The 18,062-nt window shown below is 44.5% G+C and overlaps 1 protein-coding gene across 2 annotated transcripts in view; it reads left to right on the top strand.

The window, feature by feature from the left end:
• Window positions 1-10,497: 10,497 nt before the first annotated feature.
• ZNF407 (zinc finger protein 407) overlaps window positions 10,498-18,062 on the top strand; it is an 823,527-nt gene continuing 815,962 nt past the window's right edge. Inside the window, exon 1 of one of the 2 annotated variants that reach the window (XM_073631246.1) lies at window positions 10,498-10,710. The gene's annotated coding sequence lies outside the window, so the exon portion shown is untranslated. Of the gene's footprint in view, window positions 10,775-18,062 lie in introns of both variants that reach the window. The other variant, XM_073631245.1, reaches the window with a different exon arrangement.

The raw sequence follows: 18,062 nt of genomic DNA, 5'->3' as shown, positions 1-18,062 counted from the left end.
TATGGTAGGTTAGAATTTTTGCCAGAATTCAGACCTGAAACGCAGCCAAAGACGCACAGGACTCTTCTGCTCCGCGGCCCCCCGGAGATGTGTGAACCTGCTCCATTGAGAGCCAGTCACAGTCTCCTTTCATGCGAATTGGATGCAGGGAAATCCGCATCCAATGCTCAATAGTGTGAACCCGGCCTAAAGGGGCAGTAAAGTTTGAAAAAAAAAGATTTCCCCTTGAAAGGCAATGTTATAATGTGCTAGTATGCATTCCACACCTTATATCAAAGCTCTCCAGCGGCACGCTATCACCGCTGACAGAGCTTCCATCTTTACCCGGTCTCCTTTCTGAGTTCACAGTCTCCAGCCACCTGACTGGCCGAGCCATGGTGACATCATGCCTGGGAGTCATGGTTTACAGCACACAGCTCTGAAAGAACGGCAATGGGGAATGCCATTCCTAGCAGAGCACATGCATCGGTGACATCACAGGCTGCTGCTCACTGGAATATCTCCTAAACAGTGCACGTTTAGGAGATATTCATTTTACCTACAGGTAAATGTACCTCTTACCTACATTACTGTACCTCTGTTGCAGAAAATAAAAAGCTCTCTATTTGTCCTAGACCAGGTCTTATTTAAACCCCAGTGTCCTGGTGAAAACTCCTCCATTTGCTGTTCTGAATTTGGTATTCAGGACGGAAGAACCAGTAGAAGAAACTAGCTGACCAGCTAACCTCATTAAAACACACCCTGCACCTGCCCTCTTTCCTCCAGGAGATTGCCCCGACCGTCTCCCCCCCCCCCCAGGCCTGCACCAGCCCACCTCCAGGCAGGACCCACCATCCCACCGACCCCCCCAAAAACAGAAACATGCAACAACAACACACTGGAACAGATCTCAGAAGAAACTGCACTCTGAACTCTTCAAAACCACATTATCAAACAAAATACAATCGCTAAACTTAAACCTCTCAACGGAACAAACACTCAACTCCCTAAACAAGGCATTACTACAAACAGCAGACTCAGTAGTGCCAAAACGCAAAACACTCATCCGCAAAAAAAACTCAAGATGGTTTAATGGCACTCTCACCCTACTCAAGCAAGAACGTAGAAGAGCTGAAAGAGCATGGAGAATAAACCCTGCCAAAGAAAACCATACAAACTACAAAGTACTCACTGTGAAATACCACAAAGCAATCTTCAAAGCCAAGAAAGAACACTTCTCGAACACCATCTCAACTGCCTTAAACCAGCTGCGGGAACTTTTCAAAATAGTCGCCCAGTCAATGAACCCAACCTGCTTAGAGCCCCCAGCAAACGATACTCAAGAATTCTGCAATGAGTTATCAAATTTCTTCATCGACAAAATCGACAACATTCGGAAATCAATTCAACAGAAAAAAACAACCAACCTTACCCAACCAAAGCAAAAAGAGGATACCAACACGAACATCACACAACCACCGGACTTCTCCTTGACCCCATCACCACTGACACGACCAAAAACATTATGAGAAGCCTTCGAGACAGCACATCACCAAACGACATCATTCCCACGAAACTCCTGAAAGAATGCTCCGACATCCTGGCTCCCATTATAATACACCTCATAAATCAGTTGTTCAAAGAAGGGATTGTGCCAACCACCCTCAAGCAAGGCATCGTCAAACCCCTGCTAAATAAACCCAATCTCGACCCTAAGGACCCTAACTACCGCAGACTAATAACAAGCCTCAACACTATCTCCAAGATTATGGAGAAAGCAGTAGTACAACAGCTACAACGCCACCTGGACACACATCAATTCCTGAACCCTCTGCAATCAGGCTTCCGCCCAGGCCATGGCACAGAAACTGCAGTTCTCAAAATATGGGATGATGCCCTCAAAGCAGCAGATGATGGAGAATCATGTCTCCTGGTACTGTTAGACCTCAGTGCAGCATTTGATACAGTGGACCACAATACTCTACTTGTCCGCCTCACAGAAGTAGCAGGAGCCACAGATTCTAGTCTAAAATGGTTTGCATCCTTCTTAGAGAATCGCTCTCAGACAGTGAAACTAGAAGCATTCACCTCTGAAACCCGAACAATCTCCTGTGAAGTCCCTCAGGGTTCACCCTTGTCGCCAGTGCTATTCAACATCTACATCCGCCCACTCCTCAAAATCATCAAAAAATCGGACCTCTGCTTCCACTCATACGCTGACGACACCCAAATCTACTTTCGCATCACTGGACAAAAACACCACCATCAGCAATTAGAGAAATGCCTCACCTTGATAGATGACTGGATGACCATTAGCTCCCTCAAACGGGTCAAAAACAGAACTTCTGCTCCTACACGCTAACCAAAATCCCAAAACCAAGACTCCATGGACCCCTCCCACCATCTTTGGACAGATCATCTCTCCGAACACCAAAGCCAAGAGTCTCGCAGTTATCCTTGACTCAGAAATGACAATGGATGCACAAATAGGATCAGTAGTTAGCGGATCTCACCATCTCCTCCGCCTGCTACGCAGACTCATCCCCTTCATCCCAGAAGAGGACAAAGCAGAAGTAGTTGGAACAATCATCAATTCCCGACTCGACTACGAAAACTCGCTCTACATAGGATTACCCCAATATCAGCTTGCGCGCCTATAGGCCATCCAAAACGCGGAGGCAAGACTGCTAACAGGAAAAAACCCTGGGAGTCCATTTCCCCATCCCTAGGGGGCCTACATTGGCTAACCATAAAGAATCGGATCACATTCAAGACCCTTTGCCTCACCCACAAATGCATACAAGGTAACGCCCCTCAATACCTCAGAGAGAAAATAAAACACTACACACCCAATCGCAATCTGCGATCATCTAACCAAAACCTCCTTCTCATTCCCAAATACCGCTACAAAGCAAGGGGAGAACGAAGATTTGCAGTCCAGGGACCTCGGCTACGGAACACTCTTCCGACTCACATCCGCATGGAAGAAAACCATCTGGCCTTCAGGAAAAAACTCAAGACCTTCCTCTTCTAAGAAGCTGACAACACAAAACGCATTTAGCGCCTTGAGGCGATTCAGTTCGCATTTGCAGCGCTTTACAAATCATTCATTCATTCATTCATTGCTCTCACCAACCTCTGCAGGTTCATGCATTTCCAATACAATCAGTAATCACCGTTCTCAGATTGTATGTATGCATAGCTCCCAACTGTCCCTGATTTCGAGGGACTGTCCCTGATTTGGAGCAATGTCCCTCTGTCCTTCTTTCCCCCTCATTTGTCCCTCATTTTGGTCTGATCTATATAGTTGTATATAAAATGCACTTTTTATCTTTCAAAAAGTGTTTTCCAGTGCTTAACCTTTCATCCAATTTCTAAATTGCTGCATTTGTATATTTTAAAAGCCAATATAAAGGAATAATATTGGTAAAAAAAAGCCCTGGTGGATTTAATTAACTTTTTTTGGGTTAATTTTCCTTTAAGGGGGTGTGGCAGGGGGCGTGTCCTATGCCAACATACATTTGTTAGTAGGTGTCCCTAATTCCCATCTCAAAATGTTGGGAGGTATGTGTATGGCCACCCTTAGGGCTAGTTTACACTTGCTTCAAAACATGGCTTCAGACACGTTTTGTTAAAGCTCTCTGAATGCCAGTCAAAGCCCCTGTCACTAAATAAAGTAGTTAGCTTACAGTCCTGTTTACACCTTGCTTTTGCTTGGTGCTTCAATGAGGCTTCGGTGGGGCCTCCATGAGGCTTTGGTGGAGCTTCGATGTGGCTTCGATGAGTCTTTGGTAGGGCTTCAGTGAGGCTTCGTGGGGCTTCAATGAGGCTTCGGTGGGGCTTAGGTGTGGCTTAGGTGGGGCTTCAAGCGAGCTTTGCCATAGATTTCTATGGAGGCTTTGAAGACCCTTTGAAGCACCATGATATGGGGTATCATTTTTGAAGCAAAGCCGAAGCAAAGCAAAGCAAAACAGAAACCTAACCACTTTATTTAGTGACAGGAGCTTTAACTAGCGTTCAGAGAGCTTTAACAAAGCCTGTCTGAAGCCTTGTTTTGAAGCAAGTGTAAACTAGCCGTTAATGTGTGTTAAAGCCGAAGCAAGTGTAAATGAGCCCTTATACACCTAAAATGAACTATTTGTGCTTTCGGTGCCATTATTTGTTAATGACGCCCCAAATGAAGCTAACACACATTTTTGGCACATGAATAGACAAGCGACAAACGCAGCAAAAAGCGCAGTAAAAAAACGTGCAAACCGCAACACACCAAAATGTCCCATGAGCTACTTTACCACATGTAGGGCAGCCTATTGAAATCAATGGGCTGTCCTATACATGTTGTAGGAAAAACAAGCCAAAAAACGTGTGCTCTCACTGCTCTAGGTGTGAAAAGTGAGGCCCAATTCACATCTGTGTGTTTAGGAACGCATGGAAACCGCATGTAAAACGCGTGCTTTGTCATGCGTTTCAAAAATGTGCTGCAAATGCGCATCATGCTTGCGTTGTCATTGAATGTTAATGGCACCCCAAACACGGGTAGCATGCATGTGTTTGCCGTGCAGCAAATGCTCTGAAAATGCACCAAAAAGAGCAGTAAAAACGCACCACGATCCTCTCCAAAAAAAAAAAACTCTGAAGCTTCTTTGGACGTTTGTTGTGTGTAAAGCAGCCCATTCAAATAAGTGGGCTGCCCTATGCGCGACGATCGGGTAGAGCTCCAAAAACCGTCAGTTTCTGCTACACGGAAATGTGAACGGTGCCTGACAGCTCTCTATCCACTACCCCCTATGTAAAGATGGCCATAGACTATGCAATGTAATATAATTGTACAATCTCTGTACAATTTCCTTTAGATTTACCAAAACTATGGAGTAGGAGGACTCACCTGAACAATCTTTTCAATTTGTATCGAACCAGACAGGCCCTTGTACTACATAGCTGATGGTAAAACTAAAGGGGATTGTACAGAAAGTGGGTAGAAATAAAACAAGAAGTGGTATAATGAGGGAGGTATGATCCAAAATCGTGAACATACCCTGTCGTGCTCTGTTCTGTTATGCAACAAGCCAGTGAATGCTGGGATTTGATATACAGTAAATGATGTAAACTGTTTTTTAAAAACAGGTGAAACTTTAACCACTTGCTTACCGGGCCAATTCTGACACTTCTCACATACAGGTAAAAATCGACTTTTTTTTTCTAGAAAATTACTTAGAATCCTCAAACATTATATATATTTTTTAGCAGAGGTCCTATAAAATAAAATCATGGGTGTTACAATTTTTTATGTCACACGGTATTTGCGCAGCGGTCTTTCAAACGCATTTTTTTTTAGAAAAAATAGACTTTAATAAATGTTAGTGCATACAAACACAATATAATACCCAATTGTTTTATATATTATAAGGCTCGGTTCACACATACGCTATGCAAGAACCCGTGCGATTCCAGTACGAGCTCCCACATCGCATGTCACCTGCCGGCGGTTCACACTGCCCTATGCGAACCGCTGCGGATGTCAATAGAAAGTTAATGACACCCACAGATTGGTTCGCATATCGCAACTGTCAAATGGTGCAAAATCGGATTGCATAGGTGTAAACACCCATGCGATCCGATTCCAGTGCGGAACAAAAAAAGGGTCCTGCCCCATTTTGATGTGAATGCGATGTGATTTCAACCATACAGTTTGTATGACTGAAATTTGCATCGCACAGACATCGCATGTGATCTGCATATCAATGCGGTGCGAATCACATGCGATGCCTGTGATCGCATATGTGAACCGGCACTAAAAGATGATGTTACGCTGAGCAAATAGATATCTAACATCAAACATGTCATGCTTTAAAATTGCATCCGCCCGTGGAATGGCGCCAAACTATGATAGTTAAAATTCTCCATAGGCGACAGTTTAAATGCCTTTACAGGTTACCAGTTTAGAGATACACAGGAGGTCTGGTGCTAGAATTATTACTCTCGCTCTGATGTTTGCGACAAAACCTCACATGTGTGGTGCGATCACCGTTTACATATGCGTGTGGGACTTACGTATGAGTTCACATTTGCACGTAAGCACAGGGGGACGGGGCGCTTTCAATTTTTTTTATCATTTATTTTATCCAAAACATTTTTTTACCTCTCTTTATTTATTTTGTATTAACTTTATTGCTATCAGAAGGGATCCCTTGTGACAGCATGGGCTGTGACAGGTCCTCCTTATGGAAAGATCTGGGGTCTATTAGACCCCAAATCTCTCCTCTATCCCCCAATGAAGCCGATCAGACACAGATCAAACTGATCGGCTGCTTCCCTGGCCAGTAATGGCCAGGTAAACAAGGAGCTGAAACCGGAAGTGAAGAAATCCTCATTGTCTCTGGTTTCCGGGGTCACAGAAAAGGAGGAACGACTCCCTTTCGCCACCCGCAGAAGTGATTTAATGGCTGTTCAACCACTCGAATCACTTCTGCCTGAAAGGGAAACACAAGCTGCAGGTGCAGGCATCATCCCGGTATAACCAATGCAACCTAAGGACGTCCTATGGTTGGCAAGTAGTTCAAGCTGCTATAGTGAGAAAAAAGCACACTGTGATGGTTTGGCCAAAAATTACATTAAAAAATATTTCTATTTATTATGAAATGTGAAAATCTGCCCGAAAAGGTGAACTTAACCTTTAATGCATTCTTTGCATTAAAGTGGTTGTAAACACCTCCATACACCCAACGAAGTGACTGGCCCCAGGTGATACACAGAGATTAAACAAATCTTTATACATAATGGGTATATGTTTATCTGCAGTCTTCTCTTATCTATAGGCTCTCAAAGTCCAGAATTCATAAAGCTTGTCTGAGCTGTCAGAAAAAAGGGGTCGGAGAGATGAAGTTACACACTGCTGAGCTCAGTGAGGAGATCTCTGACATCTGATTGGAGGGAAGAGACCCCCCCATCACACAGTACACAGGAACAAAGTTGAGACTGTCAATCACCTGGAGGTTCCTCCCCTGTCACCTTTTTTCTCGATGTCAGGAAAACGTGTCAGAAAGAGAACTGAGGCTGTCAATCACAAGCTGTGTGCTGGAGCTCCCCACCTTGTCACCTTTTTATCATTTGGTGTCAGGAAAACCTGTCAGAAGTGACTAATGCAGATAACAGAGAAACTAGACAGCAGATAAAAAATACACTTAGTGCTCTTAATTAAGACACGTACACTTATAGAGGTATGTGCTTTGTTCATATTTCATGTCTGAGGTTTTCAACTACTTTAAATTGATTGTAAAGCCTAAACATTTTTTACCTTAATGCATTCCTTGTATTAAGAAAAAAAATATTTAAGTGTCAGCATCGCCCCCTCAGCCTCTCTTTAACATACCTGAGCCCTCATTCGATCCAGCGCTGGGCACGTCTGCAGGTTTTCTCTCCCCTCATTTCCATGTCTTGCTGGCTTTGCTGGGGCACTGGGAGCCATTGGCTCCCACTGCTGCCAATCAAAGCCAGTGGTGAGGGATGGGGCCGAGTCCCGTTTTCTGTGTCAATGGATGCGGGGCTCAGGTGCGAGCATGTACGAGTGCCCCCAGGGGAAGCGGCTTCCCATGGGGGCATTAGACAGAGGGGAGGGGACAGGAGCACCAGCAGGGGACCTGAAAAGAGGAGGTTTGTGGCTGCTCTGTTTTATTCTCACACACGACATGTGACGTCACGTACGTCATGATGCCATGGCGGTGTTTTGTTTGGCAGTGGTCCTATCTTTCACCTCCGGCTTGAGGTGTTGGCGCATTCCTAGCCCCTCTGTCTCCTCCACTGGTGGACATTTTACATTATTCATACCAAGGATTCAGGTATGGAAGGCTCTTTGGGATCTTTTTCACATCTTTTGGTTTGTACACATTCACTTTCAGCTGACCATTTTGGTCAGCTCACTTTGTAATTCTTTTGATGTCACTCTCTTTATTCCCATTAATCAGCTGTACTATCTTTACCTTAGTTGGAGTCTTCATCGGGCCTTTTTCACCCACTATGTCACTCCACAGGGACTGTTGAACCCATAAAGCCAAGTCACCTCATTTATTTTTTACAGACTACCACAGGCATATACGCCACTACTTGTGCACAATGCTTATGGATTCACCTGGACATGGATGTCCTATGCGCCCCTCTTCCCTTCCTGTTCCGTGGGACTTGGTCGGATTCTGCCGCCTCAGCCCCCGGGGTGGACATTTTCCCTGGTGCCCCCTGCCCGCAGAGCTGCCAGACCTTTCCTCCCTCCCCTCCCCTATTTATTGAGCTGACATGTAAGTATTAGGGCTTCTGTCCCTATACCATTTTGTATTTGAGTTACACCCATGATACTTATTTTATTTTACTTTGCTTTTTACCACCCTTAGTCTCCGTTCTTCTGCATCTAGTCCTGAGGAAGTGGAGATCAATCCACAAAACGCGTTAAAGGATGCTGTGTAATGTTTGGATCGTTTTACCATCCGTCATATGCATTATTTGCTGTTTGGTGTTACTATGTCATGTTGTAATATATATGTATACTTACCTATTTTTATGTCAACCATGGTCTAGCTCAGTGCAATATTTTTATCCTGATTCTAGTATATTTGTAACATTGCCATTTTACTGGCTATCATGTAATAAACTTATAGACTCAATATTATGTTGTTTACTACTATGTTCTTATTGAATTTAATGATTGGCCTCATTCAAAGTCCCCTTGACCAATGTTCTCTCCCTTCTTTTTACATATTTGGGATGGAGAAATATCACTTATGGTGCCACGGACCACACCATTTTTCTTTACAGCAGGTACGTATAGACATGTTTGTTATTTGTTTTTAATTTTTACCTTTACAGTTACTTTAAAGTGGATGTAAACCTTACCTACACAAATATCTGTAGTATTTACTTATCTCTGACAAGTTCTCCGGGTGCTATAAATAGATTAGCAGAGAGCCTGTCTTGTCACAGCACAGCTCTGAAAGCATCTTCATGCTTCTGCCTATGTGGAGGGGGGGGGTGTGCCTTTCCTCCAATCAGCTGTCACACAGTGTATACTCAGACTCCCCTCCTACAGCTGAATGAGGAAGTAAAATTTCTAACACAATGTAAGAATTCAAAAGAATATAGCAAGCTGAAGACAGCATATATACATGTAAAACTTATGTAGGGAGATTTGTGTCATCATTATCATCCCTGTCACTTCACTGGGAATGAGAGGGTTAACATCCACTTTAAGGTAAAAAAAAAACTGCTCTCTTCTTCTCCCTCCTCACTGCATTCAGTGAGAGGAGTGGGAGCCATTGGCTCCCGCTGCTCTCACTCAAATCCAGTGAAGCAGGAGCAGAGCCAACCCACACTCTGGGTGTGTGTGTGAAGAGATTCAACGTCGCCCGCGTGCTTTCCATGGCTTTCTCGGGCTGGGACACCCGATTGACCAGCTTGCACATCTGCTGGCTGATCATAGAGGCGGACAGAGACCAGAATGGCTCTGTCCAACTCTGATATAGGAAACCAGAAGAGAAGAGCATACATCACTTCTGGTTTCCCCCAATTTAAATGTTGCCATTTTTAAAAATGAAAAGCATTTGATCATACTGATCTTGGTGTGATCAGATGCCTTTAAGGGCAGAGGAGGCGTCTGGGGTCTAATAGACCCCATATCTTTCCATAAAGATTACATTTCACTGCCTATTGCTATCACAGGGGATATACTGTATATATAAATTTAAAAAAAAAAAAAAAAAAAGAAAGAACTCTGTCCCCCCGTGCCTGCACGGAAGGGAAAATTCATGCATCTGTCCCGCACGTACGCAAACAGCTAATGTCCTACATGTGAGGTATCATCGTAAATGTCAGATCATGGGCAGTAATTCTAGCATAAGGCTTTTATATCAGCGCTTATGTATAGTAAAACGGCGTTTTCCGCCATTGCACGAGCAAGTGCAATTTTAGAGTGTGACATGTTTGGTATTCATTTACTCGGCGTAACTTCATCTTTTAAATTATACCAAATAATTGTGTATTATATTGTGTTTCTGTGCATTAAAATTCAAAAAGGTTTATTTCTTCCACAAAAAAAAAAAAATTGCGCTTGAAAAACTGCTGCACAAATACAACTGGACATAAAAAAAATGTAATGTCCACCAATTTATTCTCTGGGGCCTCTGCTTTAAAAAAAAAAAAAAAAAAAAAAATATATATATATATATATAGATATAGATAGATATATATCTATATCTATATATAGATATATATCTATCTATATCTATATATAGATATAGATATATACATTTTCTAGCAAAAATACTGGTTGTTACAAGGCCTGGTCTTAAAGTGGTAACATGAGATCGAATATGAGATCATTGCTTCTCAGGCTCTCTTGTTCTGATAAGCAGGCAGAAAAGCACAGCTAATGTGTCTGCTAAGCCCAACACACTAATACATCAACTTCCAACATGCCTATCAATGCAAGCAGGCGGGAGAGTCTGAGCTAACCTACAGAGATAAGAAGAATACACCATGTGAGTTTGGAGTTGGAAACGAGGCTTGGCTACTGTAATGTAGAATTGGAAACGAAGCTTGGTCCCTGTTGTCAGACCGAGGCTTGGCTGCTGCGGAGCTGAGAACGAGGCTTGGTATGTGAAAGCGAGGTTTGGCTCTTGCTGTCAGAGCGAGGCTTGGCTAGTGTAAAGGAAGAGGCAGCGAAGTGTATCCAGCATGATATTGAAATAGGTAATGGTCCTGTGTATTATCTTCTTACTTCAAGAACTAACAGGTCAGCAGGAGAACAGGACAGGTACCGTATTTACCTTATTATTAGAGCAGTGCCTGGATTCCCCCAGTGCAGGGTGCTGTGTGTGGGTTCAGGCACTGTGTACAGTATGTTTGTAATGCTTCCTTGGTCTTAGGGTGTTTAATTGAATTCTGCGTACAGTTAATATGGGGCTGAGAAGTTCTATATAGTAAATGAGAAGGTATCATTGGTCCAGTGAAGCTGTGCAAACTTTAGTCCTCCTCCAATCAGGACATGGAAATCCCAGTAGTTGTTTTTGTAGGTGGTCACACCTGTAGAGGGCAGGCGCGGAGTGCACAGGGTCACTGGGTACAGTGCTGGGTATTAAACTTGCCCCCCAGTTTCTGGACTGGGTGTTCAGTGCTCTGGCTGCTCCTTGCAGGCTTCCATTGCCAGTCACACTGATGGCTCCGGCCCATGACATTATTGTGTTTGCTCCCCCCCCCCCCAGACGCTGGGAAAACATCTCCACTGAGGAGTGCCAGTCCAGGTACCAGGCAGCGGGTGACCAAGAGTGCTAACTAGGCCTTCTAGCAGTGACTTCTCACACTGCCACCTTTTTCCTCTTCTGCGTTCCCAGTACTACCAGGGAGGACCACAGATATTAACCTACGAATCTCTGCCTTATCTGCCAAGATCAGCTAGGGAGGACCACAAGTACCAGCATACCAGTTGCTTGTGAACAAGCAAGCTATCGCTTGTGAAACATGTCATCTGCTTGTCCTGTGTTTGTCTGTTACACTTGTGACAATAAAGGTACATCAGGCAAGTTTTTTGGATATTCAGAGTGTGACCATCTCTTTATTTTATTACCAGCATACCAGTCATTGCCCCGTTCACCTATACCAGTCTGGTAGGGAACACAGGTATCAGCATGGAAGCTTCTACCCTCCCCTGCCCCCCCCCCATTTGTCACCTCACTAATAACAACCTAGGAGGACTACAAGTAACAACATGCCACCCTCTGTTTCACCAATACCAGTCTGGGGTGACTACAGGTGCCAGCATACCAGTCTTTGCCCTATTTGCCTATACCAGCCTGGGAGGGATTACAGGTATCAGCATGGCAGCGTCTACCCTCATCTGCCTCCTCTCGCTTGTCACCTCACTAATACCAGCCTAGGAAGACTCTGTCCCCTCCACCAATACCAGTCTGAAAGGACTACAGGTATTGGCATTCTGGCCTCTGCCCTCCCTACCCCCAGCCTATCACTTCATCAATACCAACCTGGGAGATATACAGGTACCAGAATAACAGGCTGTGCCCTAGTCACCTATACCACCCCCAGAGGAATACAGGCACCATCATGCCAGCCTCTGTCCTACCAACCACCAGCCTGTCACTTCATCAATACCAACCTGGGAGAAATACAGGTACCAGAATAACAGGTTGTGCCCTATTCACCTATACCACCCCCAGAGGAATACAGGCACCATCATGCCAGCCTCTATCCTACCAACCACCAGCCTGTCACTTCATCAATACCAACCTGGGAGAAATACAGGTACCAGAATAACAGGTTGTGCCCTATTCACCTATACCACCCCCAGAGGAATACAGGCACCATCATGCCAGCCTCTGCCCTCCCTACCCCCAGCCTGTCACTTCATCAATACCAGCCTGGGTAAAATACAGGTACCAGAATAACAGGCTGTGCCCTATCCACCTATACCACCCCCAGAGGAATACAGGCACCATCATGTCAGCCTCTGACCACTTCATCAATACCATCCTGAAGAGGCGATGGTTACAGACACCAACATACAAGTCTCTGGCTACTCAACCAATTCCAGCCTGGAAGGACTACAGGCTCCAGCATACTAGCCTCTGCCTTAGCTTCCACTGATTCGGACAGTACCAGCATGCCAGGCCCTGTATTTATAGCCTAATTGAAATAACACTAGGATCCCTTTGACAGGGCTATAGAATCACAAATCCCAGGGCATCCGGAAAACCACAAGCAGCAGATGGCATGCTGAGGTTAGTAGTTCCTCAGCAGTCTGCAGTTTTATCGTAGATCCTGCAGTTCTGTGACTTGTGCTTTCCCAAGCTATAGCCCTACCTTACCATGCATGCTTGTTCTGGTTAAAGCTTGCCCTAGATTAGTCCGTTGTTGTAGCTCAGTCAGCAGGCTGAACCAAAAAACTGACCCAATTCCCCATCTACACATTTGAGGTGGGTGGGGGAATCCTCCCTACTGTGTTTTTGTATTCTGTCAGTGAGGAGACTTCCCTACTGTTAGAATACAGTGATCAGTCTATAATTGGTAGATTGACTTCTGTACAGCCACAGGGCCCATACGTGGATGGCCAATCCCTGCTGAACACTCAGAATATCAATTCATCTATGGACAGCTTAACCACTTCCTGCCCAAGGATGTCGTGACGTCCTGGACTTTGAGTGGGATATTTGAATGATGCCTGCAGCTACATGCATCATTGAGATATATTTTTTTTCAGCAGGCGATTCCCTGCAAAGTAAAAGCCATCATAGCAGGTGCTTAGTCACTTGATTGCTTTTACAGGCTTTACATTGCTTCCTGGAGGGAGAATGAATCTGCCAGCGACAGTTTACCATAGAACTGACCGCGGACCAGATGGTCTCTATGATCCTTGGTGGCCAGCAGATGTAAACACTGCCATTTTTTTCTGGAAAGCCCGAGATTGATTTTTTTTTGGTCTCAGGCTTTCCCGCATAGAGGAGAGATCTGGGGACAGATACAGATAGACCCCAGACCTCTCCATAAAGAGGACCTGTCATGCCTTTTCCTAATACAAGGGATGTTTACATTCCTTGCAATAGGAATAAAAGTAGCGAACGAATACGTAGGTTGTGCCCGCAAATGTAAATGGCATTCAAACAACTGTGAGGTATTTCCACAAACGTTAGAGTGAGAGCAATAATTCTAGCGCAAGACCTCCTCTGTAACTCTAAACGGGTAACCTGTAAACATTTTTAAAGCATAGCCAGAGGGCGCAAACCTGGATGAAAGACAAGGGAAGATGTCATCCCTCTCAGCTGTGACAGCACACCCCACCGGAAGGCTTGTTTCCAAGTTAAGTATTTCATAATGTGCTAGTATGTGATGCATACTAGCACATTTTACAATTGCCTTTTTTTTTTTTTTTTTAAACAGCCACAGTTTACTACCGCTTTAAGTCCATTTCCCCCAATTTCCTGGGTTGCTGGATATGCCCAAGAAAGACAAATTTATCAGGTTCCCTCTCTCATCAGCTTAGAGAGGCCACACCTGATGAGGCAGAGGTAAGCCGGTCAAGTGATCTGCAGCCACATAAGAGGCCCTCACTGTCAGCACAAGCATGCAGGTAGCCGGACCACAGCCTAATCGCATGCAGCATGAAGAATTGCTACCAGAGTTCTGCTGTTTCTTTGCAGTGGCACTTCATCCTTGAATCCCTCCAGATGTGCACCTGCATTACCGCGGCTACCCTGGACTTGACTAGGGGGTGAGGCTTTTTATGAGTATAAGGGCAACTTTAGCTGTTTGTGTTCTGAAGTATTAATTCTCAGCTAGACTCTCTGTTGTTATAGTCCTATAGCTTTTAATTTGGCACCTTTTTAGGAAACTGCAAGTTAGAGTGACTCCCTGCCTGAATACTCATTTGATTCACCCATCCTGTTAGAACCCTTGTTTGTAGATTCCCTTGTTCTTGTGATAAGTAATGGCACTGCGCCATGTTAAAACATGGCATTTTAGTGAAAAATCAACTTGCCATCCTTGGTCTGATTGCTATTGATTCCCCTGGGATTTTATCTGGTTGCCTTCACCCCTGTCTGCACTGCAGACATTAACATGAGACTGGAGTGTGAAGCTTCATGCAATACCCTACACACAGGAGATAGATGAAGGAGCCTGCGTGTTATCCTCTGTTTTCACTTGCTTTCAGTCTCTGTCTTTGAGGAAGAGCTTTTAGCCTAAGTTTTAAATGAATGTTGTGCGGGAAAGCCCACAATCCGTGTGCGTTTCCCACACCGCACTCAAATCGCACTGCGCTTGCCATCTGCAGCGGGTATCAGTGCAATCTTAACAACACCCCAAACGTAGGTCGCAAACAATGTGGATCCAAAATTGGTGCATGCACGACTTTGGTGCGGTGCGATTTGAGCTCATTCACAGCACTGAATCACATGTAAATTGAAAAGGAATGCAGTGCGGTTCCTGTACCCTTCACATGGGGGGTTTCATAGTGTAAACCGAGGCTTAAGTTGGACCCAGCTGTAGAGTCAAACATATGTACATACTTTAGAGTGCGCTGCTCTATTTTGTCTGTAAATTATGTCATTGGAATTTTGTAAATGATAGATTAATTGGAGTTTATCAACTATTCAAAATATACAATATACAATAGACAAACAGAAAAGATCTGAAAATAAATAGGTGGCATATGTGGAAATGTGGAGTGCTTTCACACTGAGGCAATGCACTGGAAGGATGTTAAAAAAAAAAAAGTCCTGCAAGCAGCATCTTTGGAGAATTGAAAAGGAATGCAGTGCGGTATACCACTCCTCCACCACTCCTGCCCATTAAAATGAATGGGCACCACTGCTGAAGCGCTTCGGCAGCCGCGCTACATGGGCACATTTAACCCCTTCATCGGCTGCTAGCTGGGTTATAAGCGCCCCGCTAGCAGCCGAATAGCACCGCTAAAATGACGGTAAAGCGCCGCTAAAACTAGCAGCGTTTTACTGTCAACGCCTGCCCGCTCCAGTGTGAAAGCAGCCTTAAGTAATAAGTGATACAGAAAATTTCTTACATTTTATTTTTATTTTATTTCAGTTACTTATATAGCGCCGTCAATTTACGCAGCACTTTACATATACATTGTACAGTCACATCAGTCCCTAACCCTCAAGGAGCTTACAGGTCTAAGGTCCCTAACTCACATTCATACATACTAGGGACAATTTAGACAGGATCCAATTAACATACCATTTAGAGCCCTTGCACACTGGGGCGGGGGCGGCGTCGGCGGTAAAACGCCGCTATTATTAGCAGCGTTTTACCGTCGGTATGCGGCCGCTAGCGGGGCGGTTTTACCCCCCACTAGCGGCCGAGAAAGGGTTAAATACCACCGCAAAGCGCCTCTTCAGAGGCGCTTTGCCGGCGGTATAGCCGCGCCGTCCCATTGATTTCAATGGGCAGGAGCGGTAAGGGAGTGGTATACACACCGCTCCTTCACCACTCCGAAGATGCTGCTGGCAGTACTATTTTTACCGTCCTGCCAGCGCATCGCTCCAGTGTGCAAGCCCTCGGGGCTTTCACACTGGAATGAAAGCAGCGGTACTTTCGGGGTGGTTTGCAGGCGCTATTATTAGCGCAATAGCGCCTGCAAACCGCCCCAGTGTGCAAGGGCTCTTAAACATTTATTAAACAAAACAAACCTCCAATCAGTTCACTTGTATGTATAATTTAGATAAAAAAAAAAAAAACTATATCTTAAATATTAAATACACAAAAACAGGTACTCAAAACTTTTGGACAAAAAAAATGGGCTCACTTTACTGTTTTTTAGTTTTTTTTTTTTTTTTTTTTAATTTATTAGTCTATATTATGTTTGAAAGACTGCTGCACAAATACTGTGTGACATAAAATATTGCAACAACCGCTATTTTATTCCCTAGGGTCTCTGCTAAAAAAAATATATATATATATATATATATATATATATATGGGGGTTCTAAGTGATTTTCTAGCAGATACAGGATTTTTACTTGTAAGCATCAGAAAAGATTTAGCCTTTAAGGCTTCATTCCAACGAGGTGGATCCGCTGCCACGGAGTCTGCCTCTGTCCGCCAGCTCATCGGGAGATCTCTCCGTTGATCTCTGCTGAGCCGGCAGATGACAGGTCCCTCTCTGCTCACTGAGCGGGGAGGGGCTTGTCGAACGCCGCTAGTTACTATTTGAAGATCGGACGAAAACGGAGAGCATGTCCGTTTTCATCAGATCTCACCCGAACCGATCCGCCAGGGTCGGATGCGAGCGTAGGGCCATCTGTCTGATTTTAGCGGATTGGACCAGGTCGGATGTCAGCGGACATGTCACCGCTGACATCCGTCGATCCATAGACTAACATGGAGCGCCCGTTTAGGTCCGCCGACAAAACTGACAGGCGGACCTAAACATTACGACTGTGAAAGGGGCCTAAATGGTTAAACTGAGAACTCCTACACACAGAGTTCAGTCCATTGATAAGTATAAACATTGTATCTCTTTGCTTCTTTTCTCAGACTTGGCAGGCTGCCCAGATAGGAGAGACAAGTTGCTCCATGGGAAGACTTCAGGCAACTTGCATTGACTTCTATTACAGAAGTCATTTGTAAGTTGCGCTGAAGTTTTAAATCGGTCTTTTTTATCAGCACAATCGGCAGATGCCGATTAATTAAAAAATTGCCAAATATCGGTCGACCTCTAATCCATACATGATTAGATGTTATAAGTGAACAGGAATTTGCTTTTCACACGATTGAATCATTAAAATTAATATTCACACAATTTTTGTTAGTGAAGAGTCTCATCTACTTAAAGTGATATTAAAGTCTTGTGTGTGGGTTTTTTTTTTTTTTTTTTTTTTTTATATAAATAACAAACATGTTATACTTACCTGCTCTGTGTAATGGTTTTGCACAGAGCAGCCCAGATCCTCCTCTTCTCGGGTCCCACGTCAGTGCTCCTGGCCTCTCCCTCCTGCCGGGCACCCCCACAGCAAGCAACATGCAATGCTGGCACCCAAGCAGGCGCACTACTGTCCATTCACACACAAAGCCATGGCTCGGCCACTCCACCACCTCTGTCTCCTAAATGGCTCACTGGCTGGGATTGACTGTGATTTGGCTGCTGCCAAAAGCCAATCAGGAGTGCGAGTCCCCAGGGAGCCATGACTCTCTTGTGGCTTCACTGGATCGAGAGGGGGCTCAGGTAAGTATTAGGAGGTCTGGGGGGGATGCTGCACACAGAAGGTTTTTTACATTCATGCATAAAATGTGTGAAGGTAAAAAACCTTGTGCCTTTACAACCACGTTAAATCGATGGCTTTAATCCCATAGATCAGCCTTCTAGCATTCAGAATCTCCAACTTTACCAGCTCCAAAACGTTGCCATTGCACCTTGGCAAAAGGCAACACAATACCCTAGAGCAATGGTATGCAACCTCGGCACTCCAACTGTGGTGAAACTACAAATCCCATCATGCCTCTGCCTCTAGGAATCATGCCTGTGATTGTTGGGGTCTTGCAATGTCTCATGGGACTTGTAGTTTTAAAACAGCTGG

Source organism: Aquarana catesbeiana, linkage group LG05, assembly GCF_042186555.1.
Source record: "Aquarana catesbeiana isolate 2022-GZ linkage group LG05, ASM4218655v1, whole genome shotgun sequence".
NCBI classification, from domain to species: Eukaryota; Metazoa; Chordata; class Amphibia; order Anura; family Ranidae; genus Aquarana; species Aquarana catesbeiana.
The sequence above is the reverse complement of the archived record's forward strand: the minus strand, read 5'-3'. Positions and strand labels throughout refer to the sequence as shown.